This window comes from Pinus tabuliformis, chromosome 7, assembly GCF_031772625.1.
Source record: "Pinus tabuliformis cultivar Carrire ecotype Pingquan chromosome 7, CPIR1, whole genome shotgun sequence".
In the NCBI taxonomy this organism is placed as follows: Eukaryota; Viridiplantae; Streptophyta; class Pinopsida; order Pinales; family Pinaceae; genus Pinus; species Pinus tabuliformis.
Window position 1 is genome coordinate 1668632959 of NC_142293.1, and position 24123 is coordinate 1668657081.

The following is a 24123-nucleotide window of genomic DNA, read 5'->3' on the forward strand; positions in this document are numbered from 1 at the left end:
GCATACATCAGGCTATCAACTACACTTTCATATGCAACACGAGACATGTCCTCTTCCTCTTCTCGTGTCTTGGACATTGTTCAACAGATAAATTTACACCTACAGGAATAGGAACATTCACCAGTTTACTATCATGCATATTAAACCTCTGCAACATTGTCTCGAAATACTTCCTTTGGTTTAACCATAGCTTCCTCTTTGCCTGATCTCATTTAATTTCCATGCCCAAAATATAGTTTGCAACACCAACATCCTTCATGTTGAATTTGGAGGACAATTGGGTCTTCAAATCCTTGATAATTTCTTTGCCATTTCCAATCAACAACATATCATCCACATACAAGACCAAATAAATAACATGGTCACTAATTAATTTAAAATACACACAATGATTTGCTTTGCTTCTGGTGAAGCCAAGTCCCTGTATATATGTATCAAATTTACGATACCACATCCTTGGTGACTATTTTAACCCCATAAATAGAATTTTTTGACTTGCATACCAATTCTCTATTATCCTTCACTGCAAAGCCTTTAGGTTGCTGCATTTAGATCTCTTCTTCCATATCCCCATGAAGAAATGTTGTCTTCACATCCATCTGTTCTACCTCAAAATAAAAAGAAAAAACAACAAATACAAGTAATCTAATAGAAGATAACTTGGCAATGGGAGAAAAAAATTCACCAAAAACAATTCCCGGCACCTGGGAAAAACCATTGCTACCAACAGAGCTTTGTATTTCTTGACCTTGCCTTCTGCATTCATCTTCTTCTTAAACACCCATTTTCTTCCAATGGGTTTCCTTCAAACTGACAACTCCACCAAATCCCAAGCCTCATTTTTGTCCAAAGATGCCATTTCATCAACCATGGCCTCTTTCCAAAGTTTTCCACCCTTTGAATCTACTGCATCTCTGGCAGTTATGGGATCATCATTAGTAATAAATAAATGAAAATTTGAACAGAAAGCAAATGGACTATACCTTTATGGCTACCTTCTCTCTCAAACTGATCTTCTCAAAGTTGGAGTTTGTGTCTCTTCCTCTTTTGATTCTTGTTCTGTTGTAGAGTTTGATTCTTCCTCCTTTAGCTCAAACTCTATCTTCTCAGGTTCCTTTGGTAGGAATTCATGTTTAACAACATCTTTCACCTCTCTAAACACCACATATCAGTTGTACACAACCTTCCTTGTTTCTGGGTTCCAAAGCTTATAACCTTTTAAACCATCCTTATACCCAATAAAGATGCACCTTTCAGATTTACTATCCAAATTGTTTCTTTTCTCCTTTGGAACATATACATATGCATCACAGCCAAATGCCCTCAGATGTGAAAGAGAGGGTTTCTTACTAGTCCATACCTCATGTGGAGTCTTATGCTCCAATGTTGATGACGATGATCTATTAACTAGGTAACATGCAGTCTCCACTGCCTCTGCCCAGAATTCCTGTCCTAATCTAGCACCATTGAGCATGCTTCTTTCCTTTTCCATCAACGTCATGTTCATGTTTTTTGCGACTCCATTTTGCTGAGGTGCGTATGGAGTAGTCTTATGTAATGCTATACCATACTTCTTATAGAACTCTTAAAATTCCTTCTTGTAGAACTCTTCAATATGTCCAAGTCTTTGATGCCATAACATGGTCTTTTCTCCAAAGACCACTAGGTTTTCTGCTCCACTTTCAGGAACCACATAACTGTTGCACCCATAATAATAGTGTTACCTAGAAGCTTTTACAGAATTCCAATCCAAACTTCCCGCATCAATACCAATGCTCCCCTAACCATCTTGCATGTATTTTTCTTGAACATTGTTTTTACACCTGCATCATCCATCTTGCTTACATAAATCAGATTTCTGGCCAATGCAAGAATATGTAGAACACCAAGAAGTGTTCTAATCCTTTCACCTTGCAACTTCAACTTGACTTTTCCACATCCGATGATTTTGGCCTTCCTATCATCCCCTAAGAAGACATCACCACCATCATATTTCTCATACTTGCAGAACCACTCCCTATGGGGAGTGAAGTGAAAGGATGCACCTGAGTCAATCAACCATGCCTCATGATGTACATGTGTATACACAATACAAAATGTCTATTTTAACCCTGTACAACAATTACCTGCAAATGAATTCTTAAAACCTACAGATATCATGTTGGAAAATTAAGAGGGATGAAGTTTATTGTTGATTTTCCTTAGCTTGACAATTATTTGAGAACTTTGTTGGCTTCTTATTAATTTCTTTGTGTTCTTATTCTTCGTTAAATAATTACCAATATAAACATGAAGATCACAAGAGGCAATAGATACAAAATGTAGGCTCCATGCCAGGGAAAAATCCCACAACTTGGGGAAAACCCGAACAATCTCCTTCTTATAGAATCAAATCAAATGAGATATCTAGACCCAAGAAAAATACCTCCACAAGTGCTCCAAGTCAGCCCTCCCTCTGTCATGATCCTTTGTTCTTCCTGTAGCTTGTAATTTGAATTTGATCACAAACTTTTCTTCTCTGTTACAAACTTCTTCCATCGAACTATCTAGCTTGAGTACATACTCTACTTCACAATAAATTTATACTAATACACAAGTTCTCCTCCATAAGAAATTAAAAAAAAAATTAGACTTATTTTCTTAGTAATCTCAGCCCTGTCCAACACAGAAATCACGGTTCTATACAGAGAGCTAAATCACATAAATTAGGCTACTTCTCATAGGGAATTTAGCACAAAACTTGCATCTTTACGCCACATAAACTTGCATCTTCTAGCTATAAAAACTCGCATCTTCTTGCTGCAGAAAATGGCATCTTCTGCTTATAACCTTGAACAGATTTTTCATGTGAAGGATCCACATCAATATATACTTGTTTTCTGTTATGTCATGGCTATTCATCAGGTCGACTTGATCATCTGGAGGGCTGACTTGACCTTGTGGAGGATTATTTTGACTTTCTTGGACTCAAAAAGAATTTATTTCTTTTTCTTCATGAAGATTTCAAATGGATTTTGACTCAATTTAAAAACTTTGACTTAACAAATCCCTAAAAGCATGAAGAACATGCTTTACCTAGACTTGAGCATGAAATCCATGATTAAATAATTGTTTTTCCTTTTTTTTCATAAAATACAAATTAATAAAAGTACAAAGACAAACATGAAGACCGAACTTAGTTACTTTTCCAACAAGATATTGATGTCTTGAGGGAAAAACTAAACTAATGGATTTAGCACATAATTTTCATACCATATTTAACACCAAAAGTGAAGGGCACTCTCATCCACACAAAGGAAAGAATCTCAGAGTTCAACGTTTCCATTCATTGACCAAGCCCATAGACATTCACAAATGACAATGCAGGTCTGCACATCACAAGGGATTCCTTCTCTGATCTCTATAGTCCCTCAACCCTCCCTTCTTCAATGCTCTCTATTCCACATGCAAATAAAACAACTTCTAGTCCTCAAAGCCATCTAGTCTAAGGAAATAGCTCTACAACACATTAATTCGTGTTACACATGTTGTCACCAATTCTCATGCCAATTCAAATTTGAGTGAGAGAGGGAAAAAACGAGTGTATGAGAAGAGTAATGATCAAAACAAAAAGGAAAAAAGGAAACACACCCCCCCCCCCCCCCCCCACCAAAACGACTTTTCTCTTTCATTTTTATAAAAACACCATGACCCTTCATCTTCTCAAATATCACATTAAGGGAATTATTAATTGAAGGTATTTATTTTCCTCTTAAGGAATCATAATTTGTTGGTTTTCCCCTCTTCCTTCAGTTTTAGTGTATTTTATTAGTAAAGTAAAACATTACATCACATAATAGAGTTTGACATCATAGCATCAATGTTGACGACCCATCATTATATGTTCTTAATTACATTACAAAATTTGGGGTAATGAAAGGGGTGTCATAATCCCCTCCCCCTTTAAGGAACATTGTCCTTGGTGTTCTACTATTTGTAGAACCATTCCATGCAGAAGAAGGAATTTACCACTTTTATATCAACAACATTTTCAATGTCCTTGGTTTCCACTTCAAGCAATGACATTCATTTTCCATGGTCTAGTTACCTATATACCTCTTGGCATTCCAACACATTCCTTCATGGTTTTCCATTGCTTCACAACGCTTCCACGGGGAACAATTTCAACTCATTATTTTCTTGGACACACCCAATGCATTCATGATCCCAGTGAGAATGACATACACGAAATTTTGAAAACCAATTCATTCAAGCCTCCCCTTGTAGTTACACACCTTCCAAGTTCAAGCATCCCCTCCTCTACCTCCCTAGTCCCTTGGGTGATCCATTCCTTGTTAAGGCTTCCTCACATAGGCAGAGTCTCAAGACATATGGAATCTTATAGCAATGCATCCCTCCAGCTTGTTCTAAATAGAGCAACACATTTGTCGTAACGTAACTCATGGTGATTAATGTATGTCATAGGGTTCCAATGTCACCACAATGGCCTTTCCCCTATGATTTTCAACTTCAGAACCATCATCTACACTTCATGTATAGATCATCATCTCACATGTATCATAAGCATATAATAATTTAAATAAAATATTCTTTATTTTTCTTTCCTTTTCCAAACTTGCTTCATATAGGAATCAAATTTCATAAATATGAAATTTCTCTCTTGATGTTTGAATCTTGCATATGATAATACTTAGCCTTCATTATCATAACCAAGGCCATCTCAATTGAAATATTTACTTTCAATAAGTTAAATAGTGGTAAGTGTTCATACATAAAATATTTTCATTGCAAGATTTATAACATCTCCTGAAGTGATCTCAGAATTACTATACACAATAATTTAATCACTTTCAATTGATTCAAAAATATATTGAAATGAAGTTATCGTTTCTTGCACTATTCCTTTACATCACAATCATTCCAAGCATTCCATAATGCATTCAAACATTTATTCCAACAACCAAAGGGTCAAAATTGAAAGATACATATCTCTAAATTCATGAGTAATTAGCTTCCACTTTTCTTTGTAGGATGAATAATTCATGCCACATATACCTCCACTCTGTTAGTGTCGGTCTTGAAAGCCCTCCATCAGTGATCAAAGCTCTTTGCATTTGCATTAGTAGGTGTCTCATCAGTGTCAAAATTTGCATCCCGTTAGGCATGCCATAATCCTGATGGAGGAGCTGGTCTATTCATACCCCTCTTGGCTTTGCTGGATCAGGTCATATCAGTCATTGAGTTTGTCAAGCTGCTCTTGTTTGGTCTTAATGTCAAAATTCTAGGTCTAGGGTTTTGGTCAGTTGTCTTAGCAAGGTCATGTCTCTGAAAGTCCTTGAGTGACCAGCAAGCCAGAGGGAGGATGGTAAACATGTTCCTTTGAAATTTTCATCATGTACAGTTCATTTTTAACCTTGGATTTAAAAACCCTGTTTTTAAAGCCAAGGTCATGATAATTTTTGTAAAAAGAATAAATTTCCAAAATGTCTTCAAAAAGACAGCAACAACCCTGGTCCCCTTGCCACAGTCCTCCAGATGATCTACCTGCAAAAAGAATCAGGTCAAAGCACTCAAAAAGTCAACTTCAGGATAAAGGAAACCAAGAAAATCAGTGTTTTAAAAAGTGTCAAAATAGACTTTATAAAGTGGGTTTATGGATGAAATTTTTTCAAATGAGATTATAAAAGGTAATGTTCCCTCATTTCACTCTCATTGTGCATTTCAAGCTTGCAAGAGAGATTGTGAGAGAGTGATAGGCGAAGGAGGCGAAATTACAACGGTTTCGGACAGTTTGCAGGTGCGCGACCCGTCCAGGCTTGTGCGCGACCTGTTGGGCGGTGCGCGACCCGTCCAGTGCACTCCGGCAGTGTAAAATTATAACGGGCGCGACCCGTTGGGCTGTGCGCGACCCGTTCAACTGTCTGCCACCAAAACTTCAATCAAATTCCTTCATTCCACTTCAAATTTGCTCAATCGGTCGAGGTAGGCTCTTAATGCATGGTTGTTGATATTGGTGGTGAAAATAAGGATGTATGCTATGATTTCATCTTCTAAATTTGCAAATGAATGGATTAATATGGTTGCTTGCTAATGTTTGTAAAATGCTAGGGTTTTGTGACTATTTCAAGTGTTTTTGTACCATTTGGTCCCTTCCCTCTTTTCCTCTTTCATTCATAGTCATGCTTGCATCTCTGTCCCATACTATTTGTACATAAAATGTTGACTTTTTCCCCCATCCCTAAGCTATAAACCCTACCCCTCTCACAAGCACACAAAACCCTAATTCCCTCTACCATACACATGCAAAAAAATAAAACAAAAAGAAAAGATACATTTGTAAATAAAGAAAGAGTCATGTGAAAATAAATGCTGTTGTATATCTAGAGGCATGTACATAACCCCTATATACCCTTGATATCCCCTTGTACATGAAAACCTTCCCTCTATGTGAAAACAATGTGCATGTACTCCTTAAGAACAAAAAGAGCAAAAATTTGCCTTATGACACACATGAACTCCTATAAGCAAATTTGGTGTATGGTGTCCCTATGTCCCTATTGATACATGTATGCCCCTACCATGTTCATTATCATACATGTTTTTGTCCCATGTGAGATGTTCTTTGCAAATGTTTTCCCAATGTTAAAATGTGTTCCTATATGCATGACAATTTGTAAAGTTTCCCTTGAAAATTCCCTGTTATTTTCATATATTCCCATTCCTCGTTAAGAAGTTCCCTCCCCTAACATTCCCCTCATGTTTTTTCCCCTTGAAACAACATAGAGTTCAGTACTTTTGCAGGCAGAGGCAACAGTTCAATTTGTCCTTCAGTTTGCCCACCTTGCTCCAAAACCATGTCAGATACCGAGACTTATGAGCAAGGTGATGACCATTCATCATCTATAGAGATTGAGGAATAGAGGAGGCCTCGTAGAGGAGGTAAGGGAGGCCATCATAAGAGGGAGGAGCTTACTTCTTTGGAAGAATTACAGGCTTGTCCTTTGGCAGTGAATTGTTTCCGGTACATGTCATGCTATCAGTTTTGTGAGAGGCTCTCTCAGATTCAGCATCATAGAGAGTTGGCCCGCTTGTTTGTCTTACACCTCCATGATGGACATGTCACTCTTGCAGGGGTGAATTTCATATTGACACCCAAGGTGATCTCAGAGGCTACAGGGATACCAAATGTGGGTGAGGTGTGGCCTAAGCACAATTACTTGATTTTGTCCACTTTGAGCCTTATGTCCGGCCATCATTTGTGAGACTGTTGACGGGTGTTTTCCCATTCAGATTTCTTCGGAGTGAATATGCCCCCCTCATGAGACTTATCATGCATTATTTTACATGTGAGGGCAGATTTTCACAGGTGTATTCATATCACATTCGCCTGTTGATGCATTTCACCCGGGTGAGGATGATGAACCTCCCGGTCTTCCTGTTTCAGAACATTCAGAGGATGGTGCCCATGTTGCAGAGGAAGACCCCGGCCCAGCAGTACAGGAGCCTTTGTCACTATGGTTTGATCCAGCTTATAGTCTCTCATCAGTTGACTCAGCAGGGTATCTCATGGGAGGAGTTCATCTCCCGTGAGTTTTTCACAGTGCCACCTCAGCCACATCAGGAGGCTATTCATGAGGAGGGAGGACCATCTCAGCAGCCTGATGCTCCCATCACCCGACATGTTAGCTCCACTCCTATGGTCACCTATCAGAAAGGCCCAAGGGCCTTATTTGCAGCAGCTAGGCGAGTATTATCTCCACAGCGGGTGGAAGGGGTCTCGCCTTCATCTTCAGAGCAGCGGGTGTTATCTCCACAGCAGGTGGAAGGGGTCTCGTTTTCTTCGCCAGCACAGGTATTGCAGAGGGGCAAAGAGCCCATGGTTCATGAGGATCCGGTGATTGATCTTGAGGTCAGTTCTCCTAGCCAAGAGGCAAAGGAGATCATTCAGCAGCTCAGGGCCGAGAATGATGTTTTGCAGCGGAGACTTGAGGGTGCCCAATGGACCATCACATATCTAGAGCATTGGAACACACAGCTGGAGGAGGAGAAGGCACTTGATGAGATTTGGAGGATTCGTAGTGACCGAGTCCTAAACCGTAGGAGGCCCGGTGACCCATTGCCTGTTGACCGGGAGTCATTGCTTATTCAGGAGAATGCCCACTTGGAGAGGCTGTTGGCTAAGGCCAACCAAGAGAAAAAGCTGCTAAGGAACATGAAAAACCACTATTGGGCTAGGATGCACGTTTGTAAAGCAAAGATGAAAATGTTCCAAAGAAGGTTGACCGAGGCTCTTAAGAGGAAGAAGAAGACCAACCCCCTCCGCATCTTGGCCGAGGCTTCTCTCACTCATCATGACACCCACTAGCCTCTTCACAGCACCAAGCACAAAATTTTTTGGAAGTTTTGGCTCATTTTTGACATTTTTGGGCAATTTACAGGTTTTGGCTTCTCAACGGGTCTCACCCCTGGTGAGACCCTTTGTCATCGTAGCTCCGTTTTGTGAAAACTCAGCATTTCTAGATTTTTCATGCAAAGTTACACATGTCTATGGATGGATTTGAGTTTTCATGAAGTTTTGGGCCTCCAAAAGGTCAAAATACAGCCAAATTTTGACTTTCTGCCCCTTTTTTGAGCTGCAGAAGTAGTCTTGGGAGAATTGACTTTTGACTGGGAAAATGACCTCCAAATCCAAAAATTCTGGTTGGGTTGGAAATTAGACTCAGAGACCTTTCCAATGAGCTATCCTGCACCTCATTCTGACACAGGGAAGGCCTCCAAACAGGGCTCCAAAGTGCGCGACCCGTTGAGGAGGATGTGCGCGACCCGTTGAGGAATTTGTGCCAGATTTGACCAGTTCAGCCCAGAATTTGCAGTTTAGCTCCAGTTTGACTTTCTGAGGTCGATGGTGGTCCTTTTGAATGTACTTGTGGCACTTTTTAGATACTTTTACCCTTGTTTTACTCTTCTCGAAGTTTCTCTCATGTAAAAGGGTAAAATTGACTGTATGAACTGGTTTCCAAGTTTTGAGAGGCAAGTTGTTTTGACTGCCTATTTTGTAGTGCTTAGTTTAGAAGTTGTTCAAACAGCTCCTAGGATAGTGAGCTCGACCCATGGAGGCAGGGAAAGAGGTTAGATCATCTATATTATGTACTTTCATGCTCATTTTCATGGTGGGACTCTTGAGGGAGGAGCTATCATTGTATATTTCACTTGTATCTCTGCAATTTTTGGCTAAGGAAGACCAGGGTTTTGCAGTCATCTTTGGGATTCTTGTGGACTCATATGTTGATGGTGTGTTTCTACATGTTATTGTAAGCTTTGTTATGTGATTCATTTCCTTTCTATACTGCTGCATATTAAACAAATGAAGTGATAAAGTTAGAATTCATGCTACTCATGCTCTGCTTTTAAATTTGTTTAATTTCTATGTTTTCTGCTGTCTAAAGAGAATTCAAATCCATTGTTTTCTCTCTTTAGCCCTCTCATCTTTCTTCTTAATCATCCCTTTCAGCTAAAGACATCAATACGGTTTCCTACCTCGCCCCAAAGAACCCCCTGCAGAAACTGTGTCCAATCCCCGCACCCAAAATTGCAATTCCTCAATTTGCCACCAAAACCCCAAAAAACCCCAAATCAACCTTTTTAATCAGTTTACTAGCCTAATATCAGTGTTACCTAGTTGGTCATCTCATCCCATTGAAGATCTGCCGAGATTGACCGGAGAGAGCCTTCTCCTGCCCCGTAGGGCTAGCTACGAGGCTAAATGGTTTGATGTAGCCTTGAGGTTTACCTTTCTCAGCCTGAGGTGAAATTTCAAGCGCTAACACACTCAACAATTCCTCAAAATTATTAGAATCTATTTCTTTTCATGACATTCAATTATGCAATTGGTTGTCTCATACAAGCATGCATGTAGTCAATTCACCAAGCATGTGTACCATCGTGGTTCATAATATGAGTGTCATGACCCAATCATGCTATAGTAACTCATGGAAGAATCACAAAGAGTCTAACAATATTTACACACTGCAGGCTTCTTGCCTTTGTCATCACCCACCAGGTATTAATGACAAACTTGCTTTGATATATCACAATTCCATACAATTTTCACATTAACTAGGAAAATCCAATAATTCAATTACTTGTTCCTTACCAACAAACTCAACATTATATGATAAAATTAATTGTCTCAAGCTTAGAAACTATTGGGTCAATACTCATGGACTCATGAACACAATTGTAGTCCCTACATTTTCTTCATACATCCCACATTTTCATGCATTCTCTCAATGCATTACCAAACATATTTTATCTCATGAGTGTATTATTCATTCATTTAATCTTTGTTCAACATGGAAGCTCAATGAATTCACACATTATTAATATTTTACTAAATCTTTTCGTGATGACAATTTTCTACCTTTAGCATACCTCTTCTTGGGCGTCATGCAATGTACGTATTGATTTAAAAAACAAAAGATATCAAATTTAGTTCAAATGAATTCTTACCCAATTCCTTTACCTTTTGTTTACCTTGGCTTGCTACTTGCCCTACTTAATTGGATACCATCACAAGCATTCTGAACTAACATCTTTTCAAGGAGTTCAGTTGGTTTCTTAGCATACTTGATGTTTCAACATTCAACAACCCTTGAAATTATCTCAATCTCACATATTAGTCACAACTCTATCATTTCATCTACTTACACATAAGTTTCAATGAATATTCATAAAGAGAATTTGCACTATATATCCAATTTACACATTCAAACAATGCCTTCAATCATGCACCCAAACATGTGCATATACATCTTTCCATGCATGTGCCATACTTGCACATATTCTGTGTTACTCATACACATTTATTTTTAAATATAATTTTCAACCTCTCTTGTTTTTAATCATTCACATGACAAGTATGATAAGCATAAGCAAAAGCAAACTACTTTCTTTCATCTGGTATTTAACAACAAGAGATCACTCTTGCACACTTTCCATATGAAAATTCCATGTGCCATTGAATTCAGTAGGTAATCTTATTGTATTACCCATAACACATTTTATCTCATGCCCTAATTACTTAGCTACTATCACAAGCATTCTCAGCTAAGATATTTTCAAGGAGTTAAGATGGATTCTTACCATACTTGATGTTGTGACATTTAGCAAACCCTAAAATGATCTCAAACTCACATATTAGTCACAACTCTATCATTTCATCTTCTTACACTCAAGTTTCAATGAATATCCATGAAGATCATTTGTACTAGGTATCCAATTTACACATTCAAACAACAACTTCAATCATGCACCCAAACATGTGCATATACATCTTGTCATGCATGTGCCATATTTGCACATATTCCATGTTATTCATACACATTTATTTTTAAATTTAATTTTCAACCTCTCTTGTTTTCAATCATTCACATGACAAGTCTCATAAGCATAAGCACAAGCACAATACTTTCTTTCATGTGGTAGTTAACAACAAGAGATCACTCTTGCACACTTTCCATATGAAAATTCCATGTGACATGGAATTCATTAGGTAACCTTATTGTATTACCCAAAACATAGCAAGTACCAGTTTATATTTGCTTACCATTCATGCATTCATATTATTTTCATAAATAAAATATATCATCCAAGCACAATTTTCAATTAAGGGAAACTCCCTTCTTAAGCCATTTTCACAGTTGTGACTTCACTATCCATCTAGTTCATATTGACCTAGTCAAGCCCTCCTTGACTGATCCTTTATCCACATATTCCCTCTAATGCAACTCCAAATTTCTTCCTTGTAACAGCTATGGGGTCCCTCCCCCTTGAATTCTTGTGCATATAAATTGTGTCAACATATATTATATTAATACAATTGTCTTAAAACATGATCATTCCTTCATGAAATCTCACAAGCATATACTCATATCATGCACTTAATCAAGAATTCAAACAATGCTTTAAGTGTGCATAAAATTCAAGAGTCATAATCAATAATTCTTAGAACACTTATCTAGAGAAAACCATTGATTATTATCACACCTTTTATTTTCTCTTAGCTATAGGTTTTGTTGCTTTTGTTTTGTTCAATAGTGGGTCATTCTCATATTGGGCCATGACTCCACAAAGACATTGGCTTACCAAGGGACAAACATGATACATAACTACTATTGAATACAAATAAGGTTATGGTACTAATGACAACTAAACTACTTTAATGCAGCAAAGCTGCATCTTTACAAAATTAGCGCGCGGACCTATGGGTTATGGGCCCACGTATACATCAGAAGCAAATAATTAGCAAAATCATAATTAAACCCGACCAATCACCGTTGGTATTTCTTTGATGTTTATGGCCGGAACCCAAAAGGAAATAATCTTCAGTTCATAACATATCGGGTCCGCTCAAGTCCGTTAACCCGCACACCTGTTCACGCGTGATTACCGTCTGATCATTCAATCAACAAACGGTCTCGATGGTCAGAACTCAATGAGGTTTTAAGCCTGTTGTATAAGACCTCATCGCATCGGATTTTTGAATTAACGACCGCGCTTGTTGGCACGCGATATGCGTCCGATCACCCATTAAACGGACGGTCTGATCCTTCGAAACCTTAAACTCTTTTAAATGATTTTCTCGAGTCTGTTAGCCGAGGTAACTTTCTTGCAAGTTTCCGCGAGATCACCGTGGATCTTCTTTCATCGGACGACTATGATGTTTCCTCCGCCATTCCTCTTCCATCGTTATTATCTATCGATCTAGACAATCCGACAGTGCCACTGCGTTACTCAATCAACTCCAGTTTCGATTGAAACTCTTCTCTGTTCGCTTATCAGTGGACTTATGTTATAACACAGATCTATCTCTGTCGTACTTGTTTAAGGCGAAGTTCATAGGAACTTCGTCCTTTACACTCGCACACGCATAATTCACAACTTACAGTAAATAACAATAATTAAACCATACACAGACACACAAAACTCAAATAACATGCAGATGTACAATAACACGTATATTTTAAATATATACATAATTCGATTACAGACTAAGGCCTCATGGCCCGAACCACAAATTACCCCTTCGGCTACATTGTATCCTCCCTTTTTTTATTTCACACAAAACAGACTCTCTTATATAGGAAATTACAAAGGGAGGGATCATTTACGATCCATGAGTTTCTCCCACAATCGCTCAATCAAATCCCCTAAATCTCCCTATACGCATACATGATAGATAATTACATTTAATCATGCCTTATCAATTCCATCAATTTATCTATGTTCCACGTTTCCTCTGCTCAAAATTTCAATTTTGATTAAGGGTGGTCGGATGCTCCTGCATTAGACTCCCAAGGCACAAAAAATTATGACCTCATGGTCATATGATTCTGGTCTTCCTAATAGCTTTAACTTGTGAGCTGCAATCAGCCTCTGCAACAGCAAGTCCTCCTTGCTGCATGATACCTCACTAAGCTTCTCTCCTCTGAGCTCAGTCTCTTGGAATCTCTCTGGTTCTCTCCTCTGGAACCATATGAGCACTACATGCTCTAGGCCACTGCAATTAGTCGCACCTTCCTCTATTGTTACCTGCACAAAAATATAAAGACCAGGCGCTTACCAATCCTCAACATATTTGCACCTCCTTCTGAACGCAGAATCTTCTTCTGCTCTAATACCAAAAATGATGACAACTAAATTGCTTTAATGCAACAAAGCTGCATCTTTACAAAATTAGCACGTGGACCTGTGGGTTATGGGCCCACGTATACATCGGAAGCAAATAATCAGCTGAATCACAATTAAACCCGACCAATCACAGTTGGTCCTTCTTTGACGTTTATGGCCGGAACCCAAAAGGAAATAATCTTTAGTTCATAACATATCGATTCCACTTAGGTCCGTTAACCCGCGCACCTATTCATGCGCGATTACCGTTTGATCATTTAATCAACGAACAGTCTCGATGGTCAGAACTCAACGAGGTTTTAAGCACGTTGTATAAGACCTCATCACGTTTGATTTTGGAATTAACGGCCGCGCTTGTTGGCATGTGATATGCGTCCGATCACCCATTAAACGGACTATCCAATCCTTTGGAACCTTAAACTCTTTTAAATGATTTTCTCGGGTCCGTTAGCCGAGGTAACTTGCTTGCAAGTTTCTGCATGATCACCGTGGATCTCCTTTCATCGGACGGCTATGATGTTTCCTCTGCCATTCCTCTTCCATCATTCTTATCTATCGATCTAGACGATCCGACAGTGCCGTTGTGTTACTCAATCGACTCCAGTTTTGATTGAAACTCTTTTCTGTTCGCTTATTGGTGGAATTAAATTATAACACAAATCTATCTTTGTCGTACTTGTTTAAGGCGAAGTTCATAGAAACTTCATCCTTTACACTCGCACACACATAATTCACAACTTACAGTAAAGAACAATACTTAAACCATACACTGACACACAAAACTCAGATAACATGCAGATGTACAATAACACGTATATTTTAAATATATACATAATTCGATTACAGACTAAGGCCTCATAGCCCGAACCAAAAATTACCCCTTCGGCTACATTGTATCCTCCCTTTTTTTATTTCACACAATACAGACTCTCTGATATAGGAAATTACAAAGGGAGGGATCGTTTACGATCCATGAGTTTCTCCCACAATCACTCAATCAAATCCCCTAAATCTCTCTATATGCATACATGACAGATAATTACATTTAATCATGCCTTATCAATTCCATCAATTTAGCTTTGTTTAAACAAAATTTGCATAGAATACCACTCTATCACATAATATTAGAGTTCCCATTTCATCTATTCTTGAGCCCATCTAGGTCCCGGGTTTGGACCATGCTCTGATACCACTTTGTCACATACCTAGTTCCCTTAATGACTTACAAAATTTATGGGGTACCAAAAATTTTCCTTTTCTTTTTATTAGCTTTACAATAATCTTTGATACCACTTTACCACAAACTCCTACTAAATTTATCTTAACCACACTTACAAAACTTGATTTTCATCTCTCATACATTTTGTCAAACACTTTACATGTAAACCTTTCTTCAATGTTTTTTATACAACCAATTAAGTAGTATTTTCTTATAGACATTTTGTCAAACATTTTGTATGAAATCAAATAAGAAACATTGCTATGATTCCATGTGTAACATACTAATTGAAATATACCGCTCAATTATGCAACTTTTGATTTTTGTCTTTGAGGTATTTTGTCAAATAGTTTGTATGCAAATTGTAATAAAACACCTTTAACACATTTCTTTAAATGTTTTGCATGCAAATAGGCATATATCAGCTACAACATTACTATCATACAACAATGTTAATGTAAAACAATATTATACCCATCCACAAAAAAAAAATATTTTCATTGGGGCATTTCATCAAACAATTTGTATGCAATGAATCTTTAAACCATTTAGACATTTCTTCAAACACTTTGTATCCAAACTAATATAAAAATTTGCTCGGGACACATATCCTAAATTATAATTGTTAAAGTTATGAAGACTGGACTAAATTATTAGTGGGAGTTCGCCTCACAGTGGTCTAAGTTTCAGTCTTTGGAATCTCCTAGATGAAAAGTTATAGAAGAAATGCCAACATGACCTGTTTAATGCATGATTTTAAGAGCATCCAGGAAGCTCGACTTCCTCTGATCATATCTCCTAAAATATCATGATTTAAGATATGAAAATCGGATCATATGATTAGTAGGATTTCCCCTCACTGTGGTCCAAGTTTAAGCTTCTAGAACCTCCTAAAAGAAAAGTTATAGTAGAAATGTCAACATGGCCTGCTTAAAGATGCATTTAGGAAGCCCAACTTCCTCTAATCATATTTCCTAAAATTATACAACCCAAGATATGAAAATTGGACCAGAGGATGAATAAGATTTCTATTCACTATGGTCCAAGTTTAAGCTTTTGGAACCTCCCAGAAGAAAATTTATAGTAGAAATTCCAACATGACCTATTTAAAGAAGAATTTAGGAAGCCTATCTTCCTCAACCAATGTTGTTACAAAATTTAATACATATAAAAATCTACAACCAAATAGTATAACAACTATAGCCATGATAAATTTGTTGAAGGGTAAATTCATGTACATATAAACTTGTTGAAAAGAGAAATTAAATAATTATACATAAGAGATACTTGTCTTGAGTCAAATATTTTGCAATTTGGAACCGAATAAGGGTGAACTACTCTCCACCCAATCATAGGATCAACTATGTTGCAATCTCTCTCATAGCTAGCCACCCTCATGCCAGATATTGATGCCTTGAGGGAAAAACTAAACTTAGGGATTTAACATACAATTTTTAGACCAAATTTAACACAAAAATTGAAGCCCACTCTCCTCCATACACAAGAAAGAATATTAATGTTTAACCTTTACATTCCTTGACTAGGCCCATGGACATTCACAAATAAAAATGTAGGTCAACATAGCACAAGGGGGTCCTTCTTTAATCTCTACAATCCCTTGGACCTCTTTTCTTTAGTGCTCTCTATGCCGCACACAAACAAGACAACTCCTAGTCCTCAAAACCATCTAGTCTAAGGAAAAGAAAATACAACACATTCAATTATTGTTACACAAGTTGTCACTAATTCTCATACCAATTCAAATTTCTGAGTGAGAGAGAGAGAAAAAATGAGAGTATGAGAAGGATAATGAGTAATGCTCAGAACAAAAAGGAAAAAAGAAAAAGTCCCCCATTGGATTTTCTCTTTCATTTTTATAACACACCTAGACACTTCATCTTCCCAACCATCACATTAAGAGAATTATTAATTCAAGGTATGTATGTTTCTCTCAAGGCATCATAATCTGTTGGCTATCCCCCCTTCCTTAAATTCTAGCATATTTTATTAATAAAATAAAACATTACATCTCATAATAGAGTTTGACATCATAACATCAATGATTGCACAATCCCAATACTATAAGTTCTTAATTACATTACAAAATTTTTGGTCAATGAAAGGGGTGTCACAAGTGGTTCATTGAGTGTGAGTTAACAAGTAACAAGTGACACATAACCCTGATTGGGGATGCTAATTATAGGGTTGTTTTGGCATGTCATGTTTAGAATGATGTGTTGGCTTATTTAGACATACTATGCCATGCAAGTGATGAAACATTGTCTATGAATCAATGGTTAAAAACATCAAGTGAGGTCTCTTAACCAATCCCAATTATGACATTTATAACTAGTTTTTCCATGTGTGTAAGTTAATAGGAAATAAGTGGCACTTGGCCTTGATTTGAGGTCATAGTGTCATGGATAATCTATCACATCACTTTTAGAGTGTTTCACTAGCCTAGTTGGACATACTATCCCAGTCAATATGTAGAACAATGTTTACAAATTAATGGATCAAAACAATAGGGGAGGTTTTTTAACCAAACCTGGTTATATCCTCTCACTAGGAAATTGTTTAATGTGTGCAAGTTAATAGGAAATAAGAGACACTTCCCATCATTGGGGATAGTAGTGTTAAGTTTTGTCTAGCGCATCAATTTTAGAGGGATGTTTTGGCTCAATTGAACATAATATCCCATGCAAGGCATAAAACACTTTCTATGGATCAATGGTTCAAAAAATCAAGGGAGGTATCTTGACCAAGCCAATTGTGACCTTAACAGGTAGTTATAAATTGTGTGTGTGTACATTAAAAAGGAATAAGTGGCACTTGGCATTGAATAGGGAGGCATTGTTAAGGCTGGTTTGGCACATTGCTTTTAGATTTATGTATTGGTTTAGTTGGGCAAATTGTCATGCACAAGGATAAGAACAGTTTCTACATATCAATGATACACATAATCTGGGGAAGTCACTTGACCAAGCCTAGTTGTGACCTCATTAGGTAGTGATTTGGTGTGTGTGAGATCACATGTAATAAGCGATACTTCACCTTGATTTGGGGTGGCAATGTTAAGGTTGCTTTTGTGTGTCATTTTTCAGTGATGTATTATTGGCTCAGTTGGGCATATTGTCCCATGCAAGGCATAGAACAATATGTATATATCAACAATACAAAACATTGAGGGAGGTATCTCGACTAAGATTATTTGCAACCTTACTAGCAACTTGTTCATTATGCATGAGTTAGCAAGCAATAAACAACACTTGGCCCTAATTAGGACTAACAATGTTACGTCTAGTCCACCATGTCACTTTTAGAGCAATGTGTTGGATTAATTGAATATACTATCTTGCATAAGGCATATAACACTTTCTATAGATCAATGTTTCAAAAAACTAGGGGAGGTCTCTAGACCAAACTTGGTTGCAACTTTATAGGCAATGGTTTAGTGTGATGGTGAGTTAAAAAAAATTATGTGGAACTTGGCCTTGATTAGGTGGCAATGTTAAGGTTGGTTTAACATGCCTCTTTTCGAGTAAATGCATTGAATTAATTGGGCATACTATCCAATGCATGGTGTAAAGCACTTTATACAAAGAAATGGTTCAAAAGATCGGGGACACATGGGTAGTTTTGACCAAGCTCAACTATGGCTGAATAATTAGTTCTTTGATGTGCACGAGTTAATACTAGGAATAAGCGTCATTTGGCCTCGATGAGGAGTGCTTTTCACATCACTTTTATAGTGGTGTTCTACCTTAGTGGGATACACTATCCTACACAAGGTGTATAACTTTTTCTACATATCAATGGTTCAAAACATCAATGAAGGTCTCTTGACCTAGCCAAATTGCAATTTGATTAGGTAGTTGCACAATGTGTGTGAGTTAATTGGAAATAACGTGCACTTGGCCCTAATTGGGGGTGGAAATGTTAAGGTTGATATGATGTGTCACTTTTATAATGGTTCATTGACTTAGTTGGACATATTGTTCCATGGAAAGTGTAGAACACTTTCTATAATCAATAGTTTTCATATAATACTAGCACATGTAATATATATACATACATACACATATATGAAAAATATGTTTTGTTTTCACTTAAACTTGTGAAATGAGATGGGTGGGAGCTTACCAAAATTGGCTCAAATTTGATTATCTTCTCATTTTATAACTATTTCTCTTGGGGATTTGAAGATACATTATTAGGAGTTTCAGTACTATTTTGCCAAAAAAACGAGGTGATGGAATCAATCACGTATAACTTCAATATCAACATATATAACCTAAAACTTTTCAATCAATGAAATTGCTTAGAGGCCAACCTTGTGAAGCTTGGTACCTTTCTCCTAATTCATTCAGTTTGTTGAATTATTGAAGACATAAAGAAAATGTATAACATAGATAAGATGAAACTCTAATAAGAAAATGCCCAATTCAGAAGGAATTTTTGTGTCTTCTGAATTGTACCCAACATCATATTCTACAAGGAAGAACTTTTTTGATTTATGCAATAGGCCTTTCCCTAAGCTGGTGGAGTTTCATAACCCCAAACAATCCAAAATGATTTATGCCATCATTTTGTTTGGGACCTTTCTAGGAACATATTCAAAAGAGACAGGAGAATGCAACTATTTTGGCACAAAAATACATTGAAAGGACCAAAGATATCACACTTGAGAGGTTGATTATCACTATGTACAAGAATTTGATGATAATATAAAAAATACTTGAACTAGTTCCAACGCATACAAAACAAATAACCTTAGTTTAATGGCTTAGAACACAAAAGGGAAACGTGAGATTGAATAAGCAACCGAGGTTGTCCCTCAAGAAATTTCTCCACATATTTAAAGTTTAGAAACACCTAATCAAGAAAGCACCATTATTCAAATTATAAAATATATCATCGGATTTATTAGAGGAAGAAAAAGAGACCATCAAGGAGAATGGACCCCATGTTTTTGAAGCATTGATAAAATTGCATATTGTCTACCAATTAAAGGTAGGGCTACATACTCATGGGTTGGTAATTACACAACTTGGATTGAAAAATGATTTTAAGTATCCAATTCTTGTCAAGTATTCCTAGTATTTCTTATGGATAGATGATGATAAAATTTATAATTTGTTTCATATGACTCAAGCTTTGCATTGGCCCAAATAGAAGAAATTGTGAAAGAGTACTTGGAGAAGTGGTTGAATGAATTAGAGACCAAATAAACTTTCAAGCTTCAATACTCAACTAGATTTAGAATCCAAAAAGGGTTTTAGGAGAATATGATTAGCAAAGGATTCCATATTTTTTTTCTTATGAGAATGTTGGTATTTGGGTTTGAGGTGGAATTATGTGGGTTGAAAAAATAGTAGTTAGCATTATTCACTAGCTTCTAAGCCTTATTGTGGAGAATATGATTGAGGTTGAAAGGATTTCTCACTTTTGAAATCCCTACAGTATAAATATTAATGTTTGAGACCTTTCTTACGCATCCTAGTATTTTTTACTTATCAGTGGAGGAAAATTTCCTAATTGTTTTACTTACATATATTATATTGTGATAGCTTAACTGAGTCTAATCTAGTTTATGAAGTCTAGAGGAAATTGATGAAATTTATTCAGTTGCATAATAACCATACCATAAATTTAAGGGGTAAAATGATTAAAGATGCATAGGCAAGGTAGGACAATTTCAAGACAAGGGATGAGAATCATACTGAACTTCAGGTTAAATGTGTTGTTTTTCCTAGGTTAGGGTCTTATAATATCTGACAATACCAACTCAAATTCCACACTAAAATACTTTGCACAATGGAATATAAACAACAGTAAATCAACACATGCACAAATATACAACTTTTTACAATTTTCAATAATCCAACTTCATTATATTATAAAATACAATAGTATAGGGATCTCGTACTAGGGATCATGGCCCTCATATAATCACTGATACAAGAATATATGATTAGGGTTTGATGTCAATAACTATGGCAACCAATCTACCCTAAACAAGATACAATTGGTTGTCTAGCTGATGTAGTGCACCATCATAACTCCTCTTGGTCATATCCCGAACACATATGCTAGTCCTTCTGCTCCCAATCTATAACTCCGCCTCTATCAATGGTACTGCTCCTTTAGGTCACTAAACACAGCTCCATTATTCTCTCTAGCTGATCATTAGTCCATTAAAAATCAACACATAGGGTCTTCTTGTGAGTTGTTCACAACTCTGTTTGTGAACAACTCCTAAACTGCCTTTGTTTCTCCTCATCTCTTAGGGAATTATTCCCTCTATTACCTTCATGTACTCCTCCAATGAGTTAAACATAGGGCGTGGAGGATTACCCACTATGAATGTCAAATGTCCTTCTCCAATTATCAACTTAGGGTTTGTTCACTAGCGCTTCTAGCTACCCTTCTTCACTTCAAGGATCAACTTCTTTGGCTCAACACATCTTCCCTTATAGTTGTTAAATTTTCTTAGGGCTATATTGTTCTTTGCTTTAGATAATTGCATTTCATTTGCATATTAAATTCACCCCACAACATCATAACATTATTCAATTTTAATACATTATTCAACAACATATTCAATTATATAGAAAGAAAAATATCATCATCAATGCAACAAAACATAAACGAACAGTAGAATAAAAGCATTCACACATAGAGACACCAGGATTGGTCAAAGACTAGGGAAAAACCCACTATGGGGAAAACCCTTTCAAATTCTTCTTCTTAGTAGATTGTCATTGAATCATTCAGCGAAAGAGAGTACAATGATCCATATCTTCAACCATAATCATATCCAACAAAACCAACTAAACAACATTCATGAGATGAACCCAACAATGCTAATAACCAAAACCTTGATTTAGAAGCCTACAGTCAACTATCATTTTCTACGGTCAACTAATGAAATCCATGGTCAACTGTAAAACTCAAACCCTAGTTGCCAACCGCAAAAAGAGAGTGATGTGCATGCGAATGAAACCCTCCAACCGCACAGATGAGCCTACGTGTCTGCAGTTGCGACTAAAATTTTCCTAAAGCATGCTTGCGACTGGAAACCAAAACCCTAAACACACAAGCGATCTTCAAACCCTGTAATCTCAGACATGTACAAACCAATCTCCTCGACCCAACCTAAAACATGTGTGAGCCAAACCCAAAGAAAGAAGAATGATCATGATGATGATGTCCAAATGAGGGTCACTTGACTTGTATTTATAGCCATCCATGGGTGTCCAATTTCTCTTTTGGGTTAACCTGTGCTTTTGTGCACATGTGGGCTTTAATTCATAAATACTCTTTCATTTGTCCAAATTGAGCGCTTCAATAGACAAAATTGGTCCTCGAAAAAAAGAATCTAGTACCATGCTTGGAATTTGTCATTGAGCTACCAAATTAACACTCCCTCTCACCTAGAGAGAAATTCCAACTGCATCATGTAATCATCACAAGTATCCTGACATTAAATCATATCCTATCTCAAGTATCACGTCATCAAATGTCATCACTGCTCATCTCTGCTTATACCTTCTTATCTCTTGATTGTCTCTGCTCATATGCTAAACATTCTCGAATATAAAAGAAGAAGAATCGTTAGGTAGAATTAATTATCACCCTCTATCCATCGGGAAGCCATTGATACCACCCAGAATTATCTGCTAGCAAGGAGATCAATGCTACAACCAAGGAAACATCAAAGAGCTTAACATTAGGGAGCACATATCAACCCAGAATCCAATGACAATGAGGAAGGTCCTATGGGACACTCACCCCAAGTAATCTCATAGGGGAGCAAACATCTTCCAACCTATGTCGAGCAATAAGAGTTAATGCATAGGGGAGAAAATATCTTCCACCCTATGTTGATCAATATCCCATCCATCCTATTGCCCGTTGATCTTCCCAACAATCACCCTCAAGAGTCATGTGGTAGAACACCTACATCATGATCGAGCTTGAGTGAGATTCCAACCTTGTCTCAACTCGTTGGCTAGACGAGGATCCTTCCTAACAAGCCCAACTTGTGGGTATGATGCCAACTGGGGTATACTATGCATAGACCAAGATAGGGGAGAAACATCTATAACCCCATGGGTAACAAATAGGGGCGATACCCTATTTTCCAAAGATCCCTCAACCTCAGGAGCCCTGCATCGAAATTCCTCACCCGAGGAGCTCAGACAGGGGGGAAGAGATGGCTCATTGTCCTCGATCAGTCATATTCTTTTTGTATCAGAAACATATCAACGCGCTTATATCCGATAGTTGCTTAAACATCATATTGCAACAATCCTTTGTCTTCTTGTTCATTCAGGTCATCAAATCAAACATTATATTAGAATAAATACATGTCACAAAAGGATACCTTATTCATCCTCCCTCTCACGGAGGCAACAACCACAAGCCTGAGATTTTCTTATATGTTGGCATTATGATACAAGTGTTGTCCTTGATGGCAACTCAGTCACATGTCAATTCAGTTTTGATGAAAAGAAACCCATAGCGTAACTGGTCCATTCAGATGTAACAGGGAATTGGTACAGAAAAACAAGAAGATGGAACTAAATTATACTAATCAGAATGAAGGAGTTGAAGGTAAAGAATGGTGAAAAGTAGTTTAAGATGTATATGCAGGTCCACTTAGTCAAAACAACATATACACGCTGGTTCACAGAAAAAAAGGCGCGCATACGTATACACACACTTTCACAAGAAGAAAAGCGCATACATGTTGGAAAATCAAGGAAATTCAAGAGAAGACGATACCAGGGTAAATACCATGGTATTAGCCCACAATATTGAGCGGAGTAATGAATATTTGATCCCGTCCAAGAATACCACGGGTCCTTAGTGGTTTTGGTCCAAGGTATTGAGAAAAGCCTAAAACTATATAAGGAGGAGAAGATCATAAGGCCAGGGTGTGCAAGTGAAAAGGTTTCTAAGGAATACTTCTTTCTGAAGTATATTTTATGTTGTAGGGGTTATGTTGGTGATTTGATCTAAAATATTATGTGCACCTTGAATTCAATGTTGGATTGGGATCATGAGACCTGAAATGACTTATCATTGAATGATCAGATATTGGTTGGGCCAGATCTGATTGTGTACACCTGTTTTATTGTTCAAATGTCATGATCTGGGTTTGTCTGAAGTCTGGAATAGCAACGAAGTTATGAGTTAATATTTGCATA